The sequence below is a fragment of the Balaenoptera borealis genome (assembly GCF_965194805.1).
Source record: "Balaenoptera borealis genome assembly, chromosome: 1".
Classification (NCBI taxonomy): Eukaryota; Metazoa; Chordata; class Mammalia; order Artiodactyla; family Balaenopteridae; genus Balaenoptera; species Balaenoptera borealis.
The window spans coordinates 146790806-146811318 of NC_138860.1; the positions used below are offsets into that span (position 1 = coordinate 146790806).

The 20513-nt window shown below is 40.0% G+C and overlaps 1 protein-coding gene across 26 annotated transcripts in view; it reads left to right on the forward strand.

Moving 5' to 3' along the window:
* Positions 1-20513, forward strand: part of LOC309613193 (uncharacterized protein) — a 170446-nt gene that overhangs the window by 127787 nt on the left and 22146 nt on the right. Inside the window, exon 2 of one of the 26 annotated variants that reach the window (XR_014235552.1) lies at positions 1-20513. This exon is cut by the window's right edge and continues 13793 nt beyond it. The exons of the other annotated variants lie outside the window; for them this stretch is intronic. The gene's annotated coding sequence lies outside the window, so the exon portion shown is untranslated. 26 annotated transcript variants of the gene reach the window in all.

Sequence of the window (20513 nt, forward strand, 5' to 3'; positions counted from 1 at the left end):
GCATGGACCAGACAGTATTTGGAACGATGCATCCTTTATTGCAGGACTGAGTGGATTGGCAAGAATTCAGACTGGGAATTGGCTCTTCCATTAGACTGGTGCAGGCACTGAAGAGAGGAAGAAGTCATCCGGGGTAGGGAAATCCGGGAGTGGAGACAAGTACCACTACCCTTTTCAGGATCCTGCTGGTCTATATGGTACCTTTGCTCAAATTAGAAAAAAGGCCCCCTCTGGGCAGATGAATCACAAAAGTCTCTTCCTTTGGGAAGACACAGGATGCAAAGCTTAGAGTGTTTGGATGAAAAAAATGGAGCCCCTTCCTCTGGGCAGAGGATTAGTATGGGGTGGAATCTCAGCAAATGTTCCATCTCTTGACTGGAGTCTTTGTGCAGTACACAACCTGTACAACAATGCAAAGTGGTCTCTACCTTGACAGGTGGGAAAGGCACAGTCTCAGGGGACTTGGGAGTAGGTGAAAGGTGAATGTCTAGATAAATAATTTTGTCAGGCAGATCATATCATTGGCCTGAGTGAGTGTTAGAATCCAGCTCTGGATGATTCCAAAGCCAGTGTCACTGATCGTAAGAATCACTCGGGGATGGGGTTAGGGGTGGATTCTCGGTAAAAAAAGCAGATTAGTAGGCCCTTCCCCAGATTACTCCAACTCAATAAATCTAGAGTGGGTAATTTCTATGATTAGAAAAATTTAGGAAATACTGCTATCTCCCCTGCTCATCACACTGTATTGCAGTTGTCTCTATTATCAGCCATGGCAACCACCTGGCTTACTGGACTGACTCTTGAGGGCAGGGCCATATTTGATTCAAGTCAACATCCGTAGCATATAGAGCAAAGTGTGGTACATAAAATGAAAAAAAAAAAAAAAGAGTCAACAGAGAAACAATCCATCTATTGAATGGCTTCACAGTGCATCAAAAACTCTGGCTTACTCATCATGCTATTACTCTGTGTGCCAAGGTAACTGCAACTATGTGTATTCCTTCCTTGCTTCCTCCCTTCTTCCTATTCCCCTTATCACTACCTGTTCCTCAACCTTCCCCCACAGGACAGGCCCCACCATTCTGGGAGATCCTTTTAGATTTATTAGAGAGCGGCATGTTTCCTGATATCCACACCTACTTTTGGGTCTGGGCTGTGCTTCCAACTCATTGTCTGTGATTGTGCGTCTTTAGGCCTTGTTTCTTTCTCTATAAAATGGAATGGCTTTATAATGTGACTTCTGAGGTCTCTTCCAGCTCTGACATGCTAGAATTCTCCGACTGGAATCTACAATTTCTGGTAAATCCTGTAAGATGAGATGGCCTTATTTGAGGCCTACATATTGGCATCGTATGGCCTGTTGGTTGGAGCCTGGGCGATGAGCAGCTGTAGTCAGGGATTTTCCTGAGGTCTGCTTTGCTGGTGGGAGGTTTTCTTTAATGGGCATGCTCCAGCAGGCTCTGGCCCCCTCCACGGGCAACTCGATAAATACTGGCTGCCTGATGGATCTGTTGGATTGGAAGGTAACTGGAAGAGGGATATGTGAGGAGCTCTGGAAAACATAGCAGTTCAAAGGCAGAGGGCTGTGCTGAGTAGGCTTCCAAATGCACTCACTCTCCCAGGCTTTGAATGCAAGTTCCATTGGAAAAACACGAGTGTCTGATTCCAAGGGAATGGCTTCTAGTAAAAATAATAATAAAAAGGGGCTTTGAAGGCTTCTTGGAAATCAGCTTCTATAAAATAGTGTTTGAGAAATTGAATGCTAGTCAAGCAGAAACATGGACTGAAATATTCTCTTTGCATACTCATTCTTTTAAAATATTTTACTTTTAAATATGAAAATAATGTGTGCATATGGTTAAAGAATCCAAACAGTACAGAAAATTACAAAATACAAAGCAAAAATCTCCCGTCCTCCCTCTCTTCTCATTTCCTGTCCCATGAGGTAATGATTTATTTCTTTTTTTGTCTGTGATTACTATGTGAGTTTATAAAAATTAAAAAAAATATTGTGGTAAAATATGCATAACATAAAATTTACCATTTTAACCATTTTTTAAGTGTATAGTTCAGTGGCATTAATTAAGCACATTCACATTGTTGTGCAGCCATCATCACGTTCTATCTCTTTTTTTAATTGAAGTATAGTTGATTTACAATATTATATTAGTTTCAGGTGTACAACATACTGATTCAATATTTTTATAGATTATACTTCATTTAAAGTTATTACAAAATAATGGCTATGTCCAACTTCCCTGTGCTGTACAATATATCCTTGTTGCTTATTTATTTTATATATAGTAGTTTGTGTCTTTTAATCCCATACCCCTATTTTGCCCCTCCCTCATTCCCTCTCCCCACTGGTAACCACTAGTTTGTTCTCTATATCTGTGAGTCTGTTTCTGGTTTGTTATATACGTTCATTTGTTTTATTTTTTAGATTACACATGTAAGTAATAACAGAGTATTTGTCTTTCTCTATTTGATTTATTTCACTTAATACTCTCTAGGTCTATCCACACTGTTGCAAATGGCAGAATTTCGTTCTTTTTTTATGGCTGAATAGTACTCTATTGTGTGTGTGTATATATATATATATATATATATATATATGTATATATATATATATATATGTATATATATATATATATATATATATATATATATACATATATATATATATATACCACATCTTTATCCATTCATCTGTTGCTGGGCACTTAGGTTGCTTCCATAGCTTGGCTATCATAAATAAAGCTACTATGAACATTGAGGTGCATGTATCTTTTCAAATTAGTGTTTTCATTTTCTTTGGATATATTCCCAGGAGTGGAATTTCTGGATCGTATGGTCGTTCTATTTTTAGATTTTTGAGGAAGCTCTATACTGTTTTCCATAGTGACTGTACCAATTCACAGTCCCACCAATAGTGTACTAGCATTCCCTTTTCTCCACATCTTCACCAAAATTTGTTATTTGTAGACTTTTTGATGATAGACATTTTGACAGGTGTGAGGTGATATCTCATTGTGGTTTTGATTTGCATTTCTCTGATGATTAGCAATGTTGAGCATTTTTTTTCATTTGCCTGTTGGCCATCTGTATACCTTCTTTGGAAAAATATCTAGTCAGGTCTTCTGCCATTTTTTTTTTTTTTGATATTGAATTGTATGAACTGTTTATATATTTTGGAGATTAACCCCTTCCACCTTCTATCTTTACAACTTTTTTCATCTTCCCAAAGTGAAACTCTGTACCCACTAAACAGTAACTCCCCATTCCCCCTCCTCTCAGCCCCTAACAGACACTCTTCTTTCTACCTCTATGAATTTGAATACTCTGCTACTTTGAGGTTCCTCATGTAAGTAGAATCATACAATCTTTGTCCTTTTGTGACTGGCTTATTTCACTTAGTATAAACAATTTCTTTTTTACTATTTTTAATCTTAGGTAGGTTACTTTTATAACTCTAATTTATATACTTATACGATATTATTTAATCTCTCAAATTTAAACAGTACTCATTGATTCCTTGCAATGAAAGATTTAACATCCTTGCTCCACTTCCAAAATCCCTTCACACTATCCATCTCTCATGTTACTATTTTTATTTCTTTAAATTATTTTTAGTTCTTCAAGTTATTTTCAGTTCTTCAAGTAGGTGGTTCTCTTTACTGAACTCTAGACTCATACTCAAGTGCCTACTTGATCTCTCCATTTGGATGTCTAACAAACACTTCAAACTTAAAAAATCCCAAACTAAATTCATGGTCTTTGGTCCCGCCCCATTCTGCCCCGCCCCACCCCGCCCTCCCACCCAGTCTTCCTTACTCAGTAAAGGCCAACTTCATCTTTGTAGTTGTTTGGACCCCAAATCTTGTAATCATACCCCATTCCTTTTTGTCCCCCTCATGCCTCACAACCAAAGTGAGAGAAAATCCTTGTGACTTTACCTCAAAATATATATCCAGACTCTGACCACTTCTCATTACCTTCCCTTGTCCAAATCATTGCCGTCTCTCACTTGAATTATTAAAGTATTCTAACTTGTCTCCCTGCTTTCTCCCTTGTGCTCCTATAGTTTAATTACAAAATAGTAGGCAAGAAGTTTTTTTTTTTTTTTTGAAGTATAGTTGCTTTACAATATTCTGTTAGTTTCAGCCAAGAAGTTTTTTTTTTTTTTTTTTTAACGAATATCAGATCAAGTTACTCCTCTGCTCAAAATAAGCCAATGACTTTCTCTCTCATTCTGAATAGAATCCAAAGTCCTTGTGATGGCCCAGGAGGATCCTCACCAGTGCTTCTCAAACCTTAATGTGCATATTATCCATCTGGGGTCTTGCTAAAGTGCAGACTATGATCCTAGGTGATTTGATGCTGTTGGTTCATGGACCACACTTTTATTACAACACTTCATGATCTCCACAACCTGCATATGCATCCTCTCTTGCCTCTTGGGCTGGTCCCTTACTACCTTCCTCCTCCCTCTTCTTGCTCCAGCCTCATGCATGCTCCCACCTCAGGCTTTACACTTGCTCTTCTCTCTGCCTCAACACTCTTCTCCCAAATATTTGTAAGGCTTATTCTCTTCCCCTCCTGTAGGTTGTTTCCCAAATAACAGTTTCTTCTGAAACCTTCTCTCATTTCCTTATTCAAAATGGCCACCCTTCTCTCTATGGTTCTCCCTAGCCCTTGTCCCTGCTCAATTTTTCTTTATAGCAAGGGTGTACAAATTATGTCCTATGGGTCATGGTTCAAATCTGGCTCTCTGCTTGTTTTGGAAATAAAGTTTTATTAGAACAAAGCCACATGGATGTGTTTATGTATTGTTCATGGCTGCTTTCCTGCTATAACAGTAGAGTTAAGACCTTAGGGTCTGCAAAACCTAAAATATTTACTATCTGGCTCCTTATGGAAAAAGTTTGCTGGCTTCTGCTTTGTAGCATTGATCACCATCTGACTTACTAGATACGTCACTCATTTATTTGCTTATGATCCATCTTGTCTCATTAGAATGTAAACTCTATAATGAAAAGGGCTTTATCTATTTTGTCCATTGTTACATTCCTAATACCTAGAAAGGTGCCTACCATAAAGAGTCATTCAATGAATATCTGTGAAATGAACAATTGATTATCTTTAAGTTAAAATATATTGTACTTAAACTTTTATTTAGTCAGCCATTTAGACAGCCTCTACTGACTTCCTACCATGTGAAATGATGACACTGTTTGACCTGACTCCTGATAGTCAGCATTATTTTCATATTAGATTTTGTACTATAATTATAACTAGACCTTACTTGCTTTGTTTATAGGTTGATTCTAAAAATGCTCGACCAACAAAATGGCATTTCAAATATATATTGTAAATGGGTAAACTACAGAATCTAGAAGTATTATTGAACCCACGGAGAAAAAATGGTAATTCTAAGCCATTAGTGCCTGAAGAGAAATGTTCCTGCTATCAAGGGTTTGTGAATGATCTTTTCTAATTCTCTGTCAATTGCTTAAAATCATGTATATTTGGATCATGACTTACATATACAACTTCTGATTTTTCACAAAGCTCTTAATTAACCTCTTTTTAAAAAATTCATAGAATATACAAAAGTTTTCATCATGTATTTAAGATCATTGGGCTTCTTTGTCTTATAATTTTGCAATGGAAGTCGTTTTCTCCTTTAAGATTTTTTTTCACAAAACCTTCTGGCTTCCTATTCTAATTTTGATAGAATACTTACTGGATTTCTTGCATAGCTGTAAATCTGGTCTCTTTACATTTTACTTCTGAAGTAGTTCCATTGTTTCTTGCATCATGTATATTTCTCTTTCTTAGCTTCTTTTTCATTTTGCTAAAGTACATCCTCAAGTACTTTTCAGAAGAGAAAAGTGAGAGATAACTGTAAAGTTTCCTGCTGCTACTGTAACATATCACCACAAACTTAGTGACTTAAAATAGTACAGATGTGTTACTTTAACGGTCCTGTAGGCTAGATGTGCCACATGGGTATCACTAGGGTAAAATCAAAATATCAGCCGGACTGGATTCCTTTCTGTAGATACTCAGGGAAATCTGTTTCTTTGCCTTTTCCAGCTTCTAGGAGTCACTTGCATTCTTTGGTTCATGGCTCTGTTCCTCCCTCTTCAAAGTCAGCACTGTGACATCTCTCTGACCATTCTTCTGTGGTCACATCTCCCACTGACCACAAAGGAAAAGGTTTTCCACTTTTAACCATCCATGTCAAGCTCTTTATTTATTTATTTTATTTTATTTCATTTTTTAAACATCTTTATTGGAGTATAATTGCTTTACAATGCTGTGTTAGTTTCTGCTTTATAACAAAGTGAATCAACTATACATATACATATATCCCCATATCTCCTCCCTCTTGCGTCTCCCTCCCACCCTCCCTATCCCACCCCTCTAGGTGGTCACAAAACACAGAGCTGATCTCCCTGTGCTATGTGGCTGCTTCCCACTAGCTATCTATTATACATTTGGTAGTGTATATATGTCCATGCCACTCTCTCACTTCGTCCCAGCTTACCCTTCCCCCTCCCTGTGTCCTCAAGTCCATTCTCTATGTCTGTGTCTTTATTTCTGTCCTGCCCCTAGGTTCTTCAGAACCTTTTTTTTTTTTTTTTTAGATTCCATATGTATGTGTTAGCATATGGTATTTGTTTTTCTCTTTCTGACTTACTTCACTCTGTGACAGCCTCCAGGTCCATCCACCTCACTGCAAATAGCTCCATTTCATTTCTTTTTATGGCTGAGTAATATTCCACTGTATATATGTGCCACATCTTCTTTATCCATTCATCTGTCGATGGACACTTAAGTTGCTTCCGCGATTGTAAATAGAGCTGCAGTGAACATTGTGGTACATGACTCTTTTTGAATTATGGTCTTCTTAGGATATATGCCCAGTAGTGGGATTGCTGGGTCATATGGTAGTTCTATTTTTACTTTTTTAAGGAACCTCCATACTGTTCTCCATAGTGGCTGTATCAATTTACATTCCCACAAACGGTGCAAGAGGGTTCCCTTTTCTCCACACCCTCTCCAGCATTTATTGTTTGTAGATTTTTTGATGATGGCCGTTCTGACTGGTGTGAGCTGGTAACTCATTGTAACTTTGATTTGCATTTCTCTACTGACTAGTGATGTTGAGCATCCTTTCATGTGTTTGTTGGCAATCTGTATATCTTCTTTAAGAAATGTCTATTTGGGTCTTCTGCCCATTTTTGGATTGGGTTGTTTGTTTTTTTGATATTGAGCTGCATGAGCTGCTTGTAAATTTTGGAGATTAATCCTTTGTCAGTTGCTTCATTTACAAATATTTTCTCCCATTCAGAGGATTTTCTTTTCATCTTGTTTATGATTTCCTTTGCTGTGCAAAAGCTTTTAAGTTTCATTAAGTCCCATTTGTTTATTTTTGTTTTTATTTCCATTACTCTAAGAGGTGGGTCAAAAAGGTTCTTGCTGTGATTTATGTCATAGAGTGTTCTGCCTATGTCTTCCTCTAAGAGTTTTATAGTGTCTGGTCTTACATTTAGGTCTTTAATACATTTTGAGTTTATTTTTGTGTATGGTGTCAGGGAGTGTTCTAATTTCATTCTTTTACATGTAGCTGTCCAGTTTTCCCAGCACCACTTATTGAAGAGGCTGTCTTTTCTCCACTGCATATGCTTGCCTCCTTTATCAACGATAAGGTGACCATATGTGCGTGGGTTTATCTCTGGGCTTTCTATCCTGTTCCATTGATCTATATTTCTGTTTTTGTGCCAGTACCATACTGTCTTGATTACTGTAGCTTTGTAGTATAGTTTGAAGTCAGGGAGCCTGATTCCTGCAGCTCCGTTTTTCTTTCTCAAGATTGCTTTGGCTATTCAGGGTCTTTTGTGTTTCCATACAAATTGTGAAATTTTTTGTTCTGGTTCTGTGAAAAATGGCATTGGTAGTTTGATACAGGTTGCATTGAATCTGTTGATTCCTTTGGGTAATATAGTCATTTTCACAGTGTTGATTCTTCCAATCCAAGAACATGGTGTATCTCCCCATCTGTTTGTATCATCTTTAATTTCTTTCATCAGTGTCTTATACTTTTCTGCATACAGGTCTTTTGTCTCCTTAGGTTGGTTTATTCCTAGGTATTTTATTCTTTTTGTTGCAATGGTAAATGGGAGTGTTTTCTTAATTTCTCTTTCAGATTTTTCATCATTAGTGTATAGGAATGCAAGATATTTTTGCACATTAGTTTTGTATCCTGCTACTTTACGCAATTCGTTGATTAGCTCTAGTAGTTTTCTGGTAGCATCTTTAGGATTCTCTATGTATAGTATCATGTCATCTGCAAACAGTGACAGCTTTACTTCTTCTTTTCCGATTTGGATTCCTTTTATTTCTTTTTCTTCTGTGATTGCTGTGGTTAAAACTTCCAAAACTATGTTGAATAATAGTGGCGAGAGTGGACAACCTTGTCATGTTCCTGATCTTAGAGGAAATGGTCTCAGTTTTTCACCATTGAGAACGATGTTGGCTGTGGGTTTGTCATATATGGCCTTTATTATGTTGAGGTAAGTTCCCTCTATGCCTACTTTCTGGAGGGTTTTTATCATAAATGATGTTGAATTTTGTCTAAAACTTTTTCTGCTTCTATTGAGATGATCATATGGTTTTTCTCCCTCAATTTGTTAATATGGTTTATCACATTGATCAAGCTCTTTAATTTGATTACATTTTCACGTCTCTTTTGTCATGTAAGGTAACATATTCATAGGTTTCTGGAATTAGGATGTGGACACCTTTGGGAGGAGGTCATTCTTTTGCTTATCACATAAACTTTTAGTGTCTTCCCAAATCCTGAAATTTCTTAAGTTAGCTTCACACTGCTTACAGTTATAGTTTCAAAAATACATGTCTTCATAACTTTGGAGACATTCTTCCACATCATCTGGGGTCAGTGATTATTGACACAAGATCTGAGTACAATCTGATTCTTTTTTTTTAAAAGGCATATTTACTGCCACATCCCTTGGCATCTTTTAATATTTTTCTCCTTGAAACTTCACCAGATAATGACTGGGAGTGGGTTTTTGTTTTGTTTTGTTTGTTTGTTTGCTTTGTTTATATCCATAAGATTTACTCTGAAATGATCCTTTCAACTTGAAAACTTGAATCTCTATTTAAGGATAAGAATTTTTTTTCTCTGTGTTTTCTTCAATATCTGTGCCCTCCCCCTCTCCATAGCCTTCACTAATATCTGCATCATTCTCTCCATGTCTGAATTCCCCATTAGAAGAATGTTGAGACTTCTTGATGTGTTCTCCCTTTAGTTTAACTTTTAATTTTCTCCTATTTTTCTTCTCCCCATTTTTGCTACATGTTTCATGAGATTTCCTTGACTTCATCTTCCAGATTACTAATATAGACTTTAACCATGACCAATCCACAGCATTTTTAAAATGTGGACAAAATAGTTCACATTTCCAGGAACCTTTGGCTGCCTATCTCTCATAGTAACAATAACTTTTCAAATTTCTCTGAGTTTCCTGATTGAGTTTATTTTGAAAATCCTCTTCTATTTCTTGCTATTCCCTTCAGTGTCGCTGTTTGCATTTTTTAATCTTGAGCTTTCTCTTTCTCATCAGTTTTCCTCAAATGTTGACTGAATTGCTTTACTTTTATTTGTGAGTCTCTTGTCTGGCAGCATAGGTAGCTGGCATGGTTTGCCTCAGTAATCCAACAGGTCCCTTTACCCCAAAGGCCTCTTTCTCCACATGGGAGGGCAGAAGGGAGAGCTCTGTGTAGATGAGCAGGTCTTGATGAATGGCAGGCTTGTCTTTATTGTGCATAAAGACCAGTTTGCTTGAACCTCTATAATTTCTACAGTGAAAAAGAGTTCACTGCAGCACATTTTTCTCCTCCTGAATAGAAGCATTTTTCCTCCTTTTCTTCTGGTCAAGGGGGAAATGTGGGTTTACCTTGAACTCTTCTCTGACTCCATCTCCAGCCTCCACCCAGACTACAGGCCTCCCCAGGCTAGTCTTGATTCCCTCATGATGGCCATCCCATAGCCCTCTGTGGCTCCCCAAACCTGCTCCATCAGGTTACATGAGGTCACACACTCACTGCAGTCTTCTCTCTGGGTTTTGTACTGACCTCTTATGCTCTAGCTTATGCTTCAGTGATCCCATTTGCTTTCTACTAATCAGAGATTTGTGTGTAGATAGCACTTTCTGTTTTAAAAAAATCCAAACCATCAAAAATATGTATTCTATCCTGTACATCTTTGTTATCTGTTCAGTGAGGTCTTATCTAGGAGGGATGCCCACTCTGCCATCTTGCACCATAAACCTGCAATTCTAAAAGTCTAAACACAGTTCAAATTTAAAGGAAATAACTTGTGTCATCTCTTTTTAGAAACATTTTTCTCCCCCTCCTTTCCCTCTCTCCCCCCCAGATTGTTCAGATCCTCTCCTTGCGACTCCAAGAAGAGTATCTTGTGCTTCCTTCTACCGTGCCACATTGTATTATTATTTGCCTCTATGTATTGTTTATGCCTTCAGGCTGTAGGGTCTTTGAGTGTAGGATACACGTTCATCCCTAGGTTCCCAGTGATACACACGTAGCAGATGTTCAGGTGGTATCAAAGCTTTCCGGAAACAAAAGAGAAGTCCAAAGTCACTTATGGCTGGTTACAGAGTATAAAGAGGGCAGTGGCAGAGGAAGGAATCTGAAAAGATAAGCAGTGGCCAGAATGTGCTGTCAGTGACCAAACTAAGCATTTTGTACCGAGCCACTGGAAGATTTTAAGCACGCAGCAGAAGTATGTGCCTATTGGCATATTATAAAGATTTTGACTGCAATAGGGAGGATGGACTGGCAGAGTCCTGATGATTTGGGACATGATTGCAATAGTCTAGGTGAGAAGTGATGAGGGCTTGACTGGGGGAATAGAAGCTGGGATAAAGTTAAAGAGACAGGTTTGGGAAATGGCAAGAGGATAGAACTGGTGGGATTTGGTGACTGTCGCATGTGAGGGGCTGATGGAGATGGAAGAGGCAAGCTTTCTGAGGGTCCTTCCAGTGCTGGGGTTCCAGGATCCAATGATTGTAGGAAAGGACATGAGCTCTTTTGTTTTTTGGTAAATCTCAAGAGAGAGGCAAAAAGGCTGTGACAGGAGTAATTTATGAGATTCAACTGGGCTGTTTAAATCCTTTCTGAAACTGCAGATTCCAGCTGAAATGGGGAAAAGACGTGTCTTTAGCTCTGTTTTGGACAGCCAGGCTACCCATTTCCCTCCCAGGAAATCAAGTGGGAGCAGGATGTTCTGGTAAGATACATGAGATCAGCTTCTTTTCAAGTTTGGATTAATTTTAAAAAATTGGATTAGCATCCAACTGAAATGGATGTCAACTGCTTGGAATGCATCTTTGGATCTGAGTGATTTTGATATGAACCAAATGTGATTGCCTAATAAAGTTTTTATTTATGGAGAACCATCTTGATGTCTCAACTACATCCCAAGTTTAACTCTTAGGGACCCTTCAAAGGAAGGAATAGATTTCACCTGTTTTGCCCTTATGCATTTTTACTTTTTTTAAAAAAAATCAGACTCCTTACCCGCTCTTAATCATGACATCACAACTCAAAAACATTCAGGAAAAGGGAGGGAGTAGGTTTTACCACATACCAAGAACCTTCTCTGTGTTAGGCATGTCCAGTGATGCAATAATGCATAGACCTTAACAACCACACTGAACATAAGAATTATTATCCCCATTTGACAGATGTGGAAGTTAGACCTTAAAGAGATCTCTAAGTCAGTAAAAGGGAGAGGGGATTCAAATACAGACCCATCTGATGTATCAAGTATCTATCATGGCCTGACATACTTGCATTACTCCATTTAAGCCTCACAGCAATGTAAAAGTATAGAGACTTAGAGAGGCTTAATAAAAAGAGGCTTAGCAAGATTAAATAACCCCTGCAAGGTCACTCATCAGAGAGACCTGAGATATTGTTTTCCTTCTTTATTTGCAGGCCAAAAGTACACATTATATGCCTAAGGGTGTTAAGAAGTATATGGGCGATATTATATGTCATTGCTAGGAAAACTTTCCACGATGCTATTCAGATAGAGAGAAATCTCTTTGGAAAGCTCTGTTTGCCTGATGGCCATTCCCAAAGCCTTTAGATATGGGGAAGGCGGTGGGGAGTGACTGATTCCTAGTCCTGCATTGGAATGCTCCATATGCCACACCTAATTCTAATACCCCAAATAACACTTTGGGGGTGGCGTAATGATTCCTGTTTCCCAGATGAAGAAACTGAAGTTCAAAAAGGTTAAGTAAAGATTAAATAACTTGCCCAAGGTTCACACCCATGTCCGGCTGATCCCCAAACCACAGGTGTTCAGGATAATGCTAACCCACTTTGAGGGCAGATATTTAGAGAAACGTGTAAGAAGGAAGAGGGCGATCAGAACGTGAGCTCTGCTGTTGGTATGACCCACGAAGTTTCCCTGGGTAAGTGGTGGGTGAATAAACGACCTTTGATGAAATTTGCAGATGATTCTAAATCGGGCCCTCGGTAAACACGAGCAATACAAAAAAGCGACACAAGTGATCCCAAATGAGGGAGGTTAGAAGTGCAGGCAGGAAATAACAAGATGAGACTGATTACCACATGGGAAATTCTGAATTAAAACATCTGGGCAGGCCGACGTGACTAACATAAGCACCTTTCAGTAGTTCAGAACTCTGCAATAGGAAGGGTGTGAGTGGTCACTGTATCCAGTTCCTTCATCTACAGATGATGAAGCTCAGACTCAGACAGGAGAAGGAAATTATCCAAGGCCACAGTCAAACTAATGGCAGAGCTGGGATAAACCCCAGGTCTCCTGTCTCATAATGGACTTTGCCTTCTATTACAGCTATGGTTTTTGGAATCAAAGGTATTTAAGTCTAACTCTACCGTTTATATGCTGTGTGTCTTCAGGCATGTTACTTAACCTGATTGAAACTCAGTTTTCTTATCTGGAAAAGTGGTAAAGTAATAAATATTCCTTAGGGTTACTTTGGAAAATAAGTGAAATAAGAATTGGTACTTGATATATAGGGGTTCAAGAAAGATTAATTCCCTCTTTTATTTATAGCAGAGAAATGCTTTAAAGGTAATAGCTATGGTGCAGGGTATGTTGTATCCATGATGCCATGCTTGAATGGGTGCTGAAGGCTTTTTTAGGAAGATTGGCAATGGATACAGTGGGAATAGGTAATGCGATACCGCTGAAGTTCATGGTATCTTCAGATACATCCATCACAGATCAATCATAGAGGGCCTTGGGCATGCAAGGTAGACTTTGTGCCACATTGTGGCTCAGACAGCAAAAGACGTCACCATCTGCTGAGGCCGTTGGGGAATACAGCCTGAGGGATGTGGGACTAGAGCTGGAAAGAATCATTTTCAGAGGAAAGTTTCCACCTAAGGGCTAATTTGGGAATGAGTTCTACATTGTACTGGCTAATGTGAAAATTGGGACATACTTAATGTGTGTATGGTAGGCTATTCAGGGAGAAGTTGGCCATGGTGCCAAGCTACCTTAAAAGCTGCATTCACCAGGTGTGGAATTTACAAAGGAGAGAGACCCAAACTGAGTCTGTGGCTCTTGGATTCTACGTCCACATTGAGGACATAAAATATTGGAGATAAATCAAGAAATTGAAGGTTAAAAGAGGGTTTGAGAGGAAACTGTCTTTGACATGAGCTGTGTTTTGAATCCCACATCCCCAGGGAAGGGATGGGGTAAGGGCACATCCCCCTTCCTTCAAAAAAAGAGTGAGTGCCTCCACGGGGCCACTTGGAGAGTCTGGTAAGGGTCCTCTGAAGTTGGGGTGACTCAGTAGGTTGGCTCTGCCTTCTGCCCAAGAGAGCTGGCAGCAGAGGCAGCCTGGCGAGCTGCCGATGGCTGGAAGGAGGGAGAGGCGGAGGCACTGGATTAGCCTGCCTCCCAGAGTCTGTCAGGTCAAAGATTTGTATATTTCCTGAAGACCTGCCATGGACCATGTGGGAGAAAGCAGGCTTGGAGGCACTGAAATTCTACCCAAGAAACCTACTTGGGAGGGATAACTAAATAGAGAGCCTATGTGAACCAGACTGCTGGGAAAAAGGGGACTGGGCATGGGAAGGGGACAGCTAGCTTAAGGGAGACCCATCACCCACTCCCTGGTAGTGTCATTAAATGCTTTCAGTGAGGAATTTGCAAAGGCCACAAATCCTGTCCCCTCTTCCACCCTTAATCATCTTTTTATTTTTTTTAAATTGAAATATAGTTGTACAATACTATATAAGTTACAGGTGTACAGTATGGTGATTTGCAATTTTTAAAGTTTATACTCCATTTATAATTATTATAAAATATTGGCTATATTCTCTATGTTATATAATACATCCTGTAGCTTATCTTATACTTAACAGTTTGTACCTCTTAATCCCCTAACCCTGTATTTCCCCTCCCACCTTCCCTCTCCCCACTGGTGACTACTAGTTTGTTCTCTATTATATCTGTGAGTCGGTTTCTTTTTGTTACATTCATTATTTTGTTGTATTTTTTAGATTCCACATATAAGTGATATCATACAGTATTTGTCTTTTTCTGTCTGACTTATTTCACTTAGCAAAATACCCTCCAAATCCATCCATGTTGTTGCAAATGACATTATTTCATTCTTCTTCATGGTTGAGTAATACTGGGTTTTATATACACATACACACACACACACACACACACACACACACCACATCTTCTTTATCCATTCATCCATTGATGGACACTTAGGTTGTTTCCATATCTTGGCAATTGTAAATAATGCTGCTATGAACATTGGGACGCATGTACCTTTTTGAATTAATCATCTTTAATCAGGTGCCAGGACCAGAGTAGCCAGTGCTAGTTTATGACAATACATGTGAAGTAAAAGCTCTCCCACTCTGCCCATTACCATTTTCTCTTCTCTCTTTGTCCCTCTACCAGTCCAACTCCAGGATGTGCTCACAGACCAGAGTCAACCAGTAGTGGGAGGAAGAGCTTGGATATTAAAGGAAGAAGACACTGTCTATAACCCTCCCCTGGACTAAAATAGGCCAGAGGTGGAGGAGGAAGAAGTACTCATCCTAAATGAGCTTGGAGGTTTTGGTTACTATATTGACTCTACTGAATTGAGACTCTATTTAAGGATTTTAAATGATTACCAAACTTTTGATTACCTAAGAGTAAATAAGGAAGTCAGGGGGTCTACCTCAACTTTCATCCAGGAATATAGGAAGGACTACCCCCATCAAGCAGGTTAAAAGGGCAGTGAGAGACACATACATTTGTTTTTTAAATTGCAGCCCATGTGTCCCACATGAGCACTGGTTCAATTTGCATATTTCATTGGAATGTACTCTTTATGTTAGCTTGTTTGGATTCCTGCTTTGTGCTGAGTTTTCTGATGCAGTCAGATTTATGGTTGCAAACCTTGTGACAAGCACACAGTAGGTCCTCAATACGTGCTGTGGAGTGAGATGCATAGAGGAAAAGTTACATGTATGATTAGCAGAGCAGAGACTACCCTCCAGATGCTGGCCTTTCCACTTGGTAATCCAGATTTCATCCCAGCCCTTTCATCCATTCCATGAGCACTTATTGAATGCCTATTATGTCATTCCCCAAATAATCTTTTCTCTGGGTCACAAGTGAGTGAGTATGACACCATTCTAACCAACTCAGCTTTGGGACTCATTTTGAATGGACTTATATATTCTCATCTTCTACCACTATTTGTCTTTGTATGGCTGTCTCTGAGGGTCAGGACAGCATCGTACATATCTCTGATTCCCAAGTACAGTGTCCAACACATAAAAACTGCTCAATAAGTGTGGAACAAAGTGTTGAACGTGGCAAATCTAAAATCCCCATGAAACTCTGGACATCAGGCCTACTGAACCAGAAAGAAAGATAACTCCAATACTGCTCTGACATTTTTTGAATGTAGTTTATGCAAGGATTAAGATTAGGAGCCATGGAGGCTTCCCTGGTGGCACAATGGTTAGGAATCTGCCTGCCAATGCAGGGCACACGGGTTTGAGCCCTGGTCCGGGAATATCCCACATGCCGTGGAACAACTAAGCCCGTGCACTGCAACTACTGAGCCTGCGCTCTAGAGCCCGCGAGCCACAACTACAGAGCCCATGTGCCACAACTACTGAAGCCCACACACCTAGAGCCCGTGCTCCCAACAAGAGAAGCCACCACAATGAGAAGCCTGCACACCACAGCCAAGGGTAGCCCCCCCACTCACTGCAACTAGAGAAAGCCTGCGCGCAGCAACGAAGACCCAACGCAGCCAAAAAAAAAAAAAAAAGATTAGGAGCCATGACTCAGAAGGACGGACTGAATCCCAGATCCACCAGTTGCCTAGGAAATATATACTTTTTTGTAAGCCTTAGTTTTGGGCATAATAATGAGGGCAATAATACTCATAGTTAAGTGAGACATGACTGTCTAGTAAAAGCATCTCTAGTTTGGTGCCTGGTAAATGACAGGTTTTCTCTCTGTCTCTGTCTCGCTCTGTCTCTGTCTCTGTTTCTCTGTGTCTCTGTCTCTCTCTGTATCTCTGTCTCTGTCTGTCTCTCTCTCTATAAATTTATATACACATAATTTTTAACACCCTCTTCCTCCTTATCCCCTGTACTTGAAACCCAAGCAGCGTCTGGGGGTGGGAGTCATAGAAAAAGTTAGTATAATAGTAATGGTCAAGATTGAAGATATGATCATGGTGGAGGACAGTTGAATAAAACAGCATTATCTGATAACATGGTATAAAGAACATGGGAATTGGAGGGAGAAGATTTGGGTTTGGGCTTGAGCCCTGTCCCTGTCACGTACATTGTGACATTGGCAAGTCAATGAATTTTCTGAGCCTCTTTTCATTCACTGTTAAATAAGGTCAACAAGATGCCTCTGTGCTTCTTGAGGGCAGAATCTGTGTCTTATTCATCTGTGTCCTTAGCACCTACCAAAGCATCTGGCGTACGATAATAGTAACAATGTAAATCAAAGTAAAGACTCCTTTCTAAATATTTGAATGCACTAATTCTTACAGCAACACAATGAGGTCAATGTTCTTAAATTTTAGTGAATACTTGAGGAATGAAATTTCACTAATTTATTTTTCACTACTTATCAATAAATTAAATCTAAAGCAGCAATGTCAAGCAAAAGTAACGTGTTAGCTTCAAGTGCCGTAAAAATATAAGATAGCATTTTCGTTCTTCTATTTCTCTACTTTGATCTAGGAGACATGCTGCTGGGATTATCATAAAAAAGGGAGGGGAATCATTTATAGAGATTTTACGAACAGTACCCTTTATATAGGCTATTCCATTAAATCTTTGCTTCAGCTCTTTGAGGAAGATATAATTATAGATTTGGAAACTGAAGCTCAAGTAAATTAAGTAACTTAGTTAGAGACTTGCTCAACAGCTACCCTATTCATTGGCAGAGTTATGATCCAAATCGAAGTTGGCCGTCTCCAAAGCCCAGGCACTTCCAGCGATGGCTAGGGAAGGGAAGTGGTGGCAGGGAGGAGGCTGCAGACGAGTTTGCAGTGGGTTAAAACAGAGGTTGAAAACATCAAAGGAAGAACTGAAGCCTAGCAGCCCCCCTGCCTCCAGCCCACTTCAAATGTTTTTCTTATTCTGATGGTCAGAAGTAGGTGTCCCCATGTACCTCTGTTCCCAGGGAAAGGCCAAGGGTAACTCTGCTGGGAACTGCAAAGGACAAGGAGACTCTGTTATTTCCAGAGGAATCGGAGAGGGCAGGAGGAGGTCGGACCGTGGAGATGTGTGTCTGTGGGCTCTTTCACATGTGAACATGATTGTTCTGGTTGGGTTACGCTTTTAACTCTTTCCCCAAGTGCTGGGGAGGCAGCCCAGCGGGGGTAAGGGGTGGGGAGGGGGAAGAACGCTGGGCAAGAACTTCGATGAGAGCCCCGGGTCTGGAACCTTGCTGCAACGTGCTTTGGTTCCTCCCCCAGTCCTCCCCCTGCACCTCATTTTCCCCAACTGAGTAAGAGTGGGCTGGAACAGCTAACATTAAAGGCCCTTCCTGTTCTATATTCTGTGGTCTGAATTTACTATTTTTTATTCTAACTTCCCACACCCTAGGGAGGGTGATGCAGGCCTAACTTTGGGAGAGGAGAGACATTACAGACTAATATTTCTAAAGTATAAATGAAATCATGTCACCTGTACACTTAGCCCTGTAGTAAGGTCCTTTTGCAGATTTCCCAGCTAAGGAACCCACTTGTTCTAGGCACTGTTTTAAATATATCAGACGCTTATGCTATTTAATGAGGTGGCATGCACGTGCCTGTTTGTGTGTTGTGTGTGTGGGTGTGTGTTTACCTAAAAGGTAGAGCCCCTGTTTGTTATCCCAAGTCCACCCAGAACTAATTATGAAATCTTGAACAAGGCATCAACCTCTCTAGGTTTCTGTTTCATCCTCTGGAAAGATAATACAGTAAAGTAAAATACTTTACTGTAAAGTAATAACAGCAGCTACCTGGTTGGGTTGTTAGGAGGGGTGAGTCCATTTCTGTAAAGCACTGAGAAGAGTGCCTGACTCACAGAGAACACTTGTGATGTCAGTTATTTTTATGAATTCTCACTAACTCTTTTTTTTTTAAATTAATTAATTAATTAATTTATTTATTTTTGCTGTGTTGGGTCTTCATTTCTGTGTGAGGGCTTTCTCTAGTTGTGGCAAGTGGGGGCCACTCTTCATCGTGGTGCGCGGGCCTCTCACTATCGCGGCCTCTCTTGTTGCGGAGCACAGGCTCCAGATGCGCAGGCTCAGTAGTTGTGGCTCACGGGCCCAGTTGCTCCACGGCATGTGGGATCTTCCCAGACCAGGGCTCGAACCCGTGTCCCCTGCATTGGCAGGCAGATTCTCAACCACTGCGCCACCAGGGAAGCCCCTCACTAACTCTTAACTCTTATTTTACACATGAGAAAATGGACCCTAAGAAAGTTTAAGCGACTTGCTCAAGGTTCTATGACATGCTAGGAAAAAGAGTGAGAACTTTAGGATGTTATAACTGTATTTCAACATGAGAGCCAGAAACACCTGGAATGTGCCTAGCTGCTCACTGCCCCTTCCTAACTGTGGTCAGTTTCCGCCCTGAGGGAAGTGGGCAAGGAAGGAAGCAAAGCACACATGTTCAGGCCCTGAAGGCACAGCTCCCAATGCAAGAGCAGCGTGCTCCGTGACTAACCTGGGACCTGACCTCAGACTAATGATTCTTCCCAGGATCCAGGAAACTGGGGAGCAGACAAGTGGAAGCATGGGAAGAGGCGGGCAGGGGGTCTTTCCTCAACAGCAGGAAACAGCAGGGTCTTTCCTTAACTGCCCTTTCCTCAAGGGCAGTTATAATATAACTGCATCTTAGTTGTGTTCAAGGCCATTGACAAACTGTCCCCATCCTCACCTTTCAAACTCATCTCCACGCTGTTTTATTTCAGCCTCATTTGGATACTCTGTGTCCTGGGTCCTCTACACACAAGCCTGTTCCAGGAAACAGGGTGGCTTGACATCCTCCCCCCATCCTAATCCTTCCTGCTGTGACAAACGAAAACCTTATTAAAAATTCCCATCTTATTGTTAATTTGGATTAAGCCTGACCAAAGCATCACTATGTGTTGGTATCATCTGAAACTGCAAAATCTTTCCTGGGGCACATTGAACTTAGATGAAGCAATCACCACAAAATAAAATTGACAGTGACTCAACTGCATATGCTAATCTCTGTTATCAAACCAAAAAAGAAAGAAAAGTGATGAAAGAATCAAAGTTTCTCGTCAAAATTGGATCTGTATTCTTTGGTGTGAGAAATAGGATTTGATTGAAATAATAACCAGAAAATAAAATTCGCAATGACAGAAGCTACAATTAATAAAATAAGGTAAAGACAGTGAAATGAATCAGTGAATCAAATCTATGTATGATTGAAATGAAGATTTCATTTTGAAGAACATAAAAGTGAAAATAGAGAAATTAAGCACAATTTAACTTTAATTAGTAATGATTTAAGTGTCCTCTTCCATAAGTAATGTACATCCTTGGGATAAGTAGGGTCAGAATATCTGATGAATCAAAAGTCAACATCTGAAGGGTCAAAATAAATTCCACTTTTCCCAGCACAGTGGTTTGTATGAAATATTAGATGACACATTTCTCTAGAAGCTAATACAATCCTGGCCGGATGTACCATTTTACATCCTCATGAAATGGTCACGCAGCTCTTAATGAATTTATCCTCTGCTGGATGGGATGACCTGTATTTTCTGAAATGATAAGGTCTTTTTCAGTGCTGTGAGCACAAGTGAATAGAATGCAAACACAAAGTGAACGCAGGCTCTTCTGCGTGCTCCAACTCCCAAAGTGTGCGGGACAAGTCATT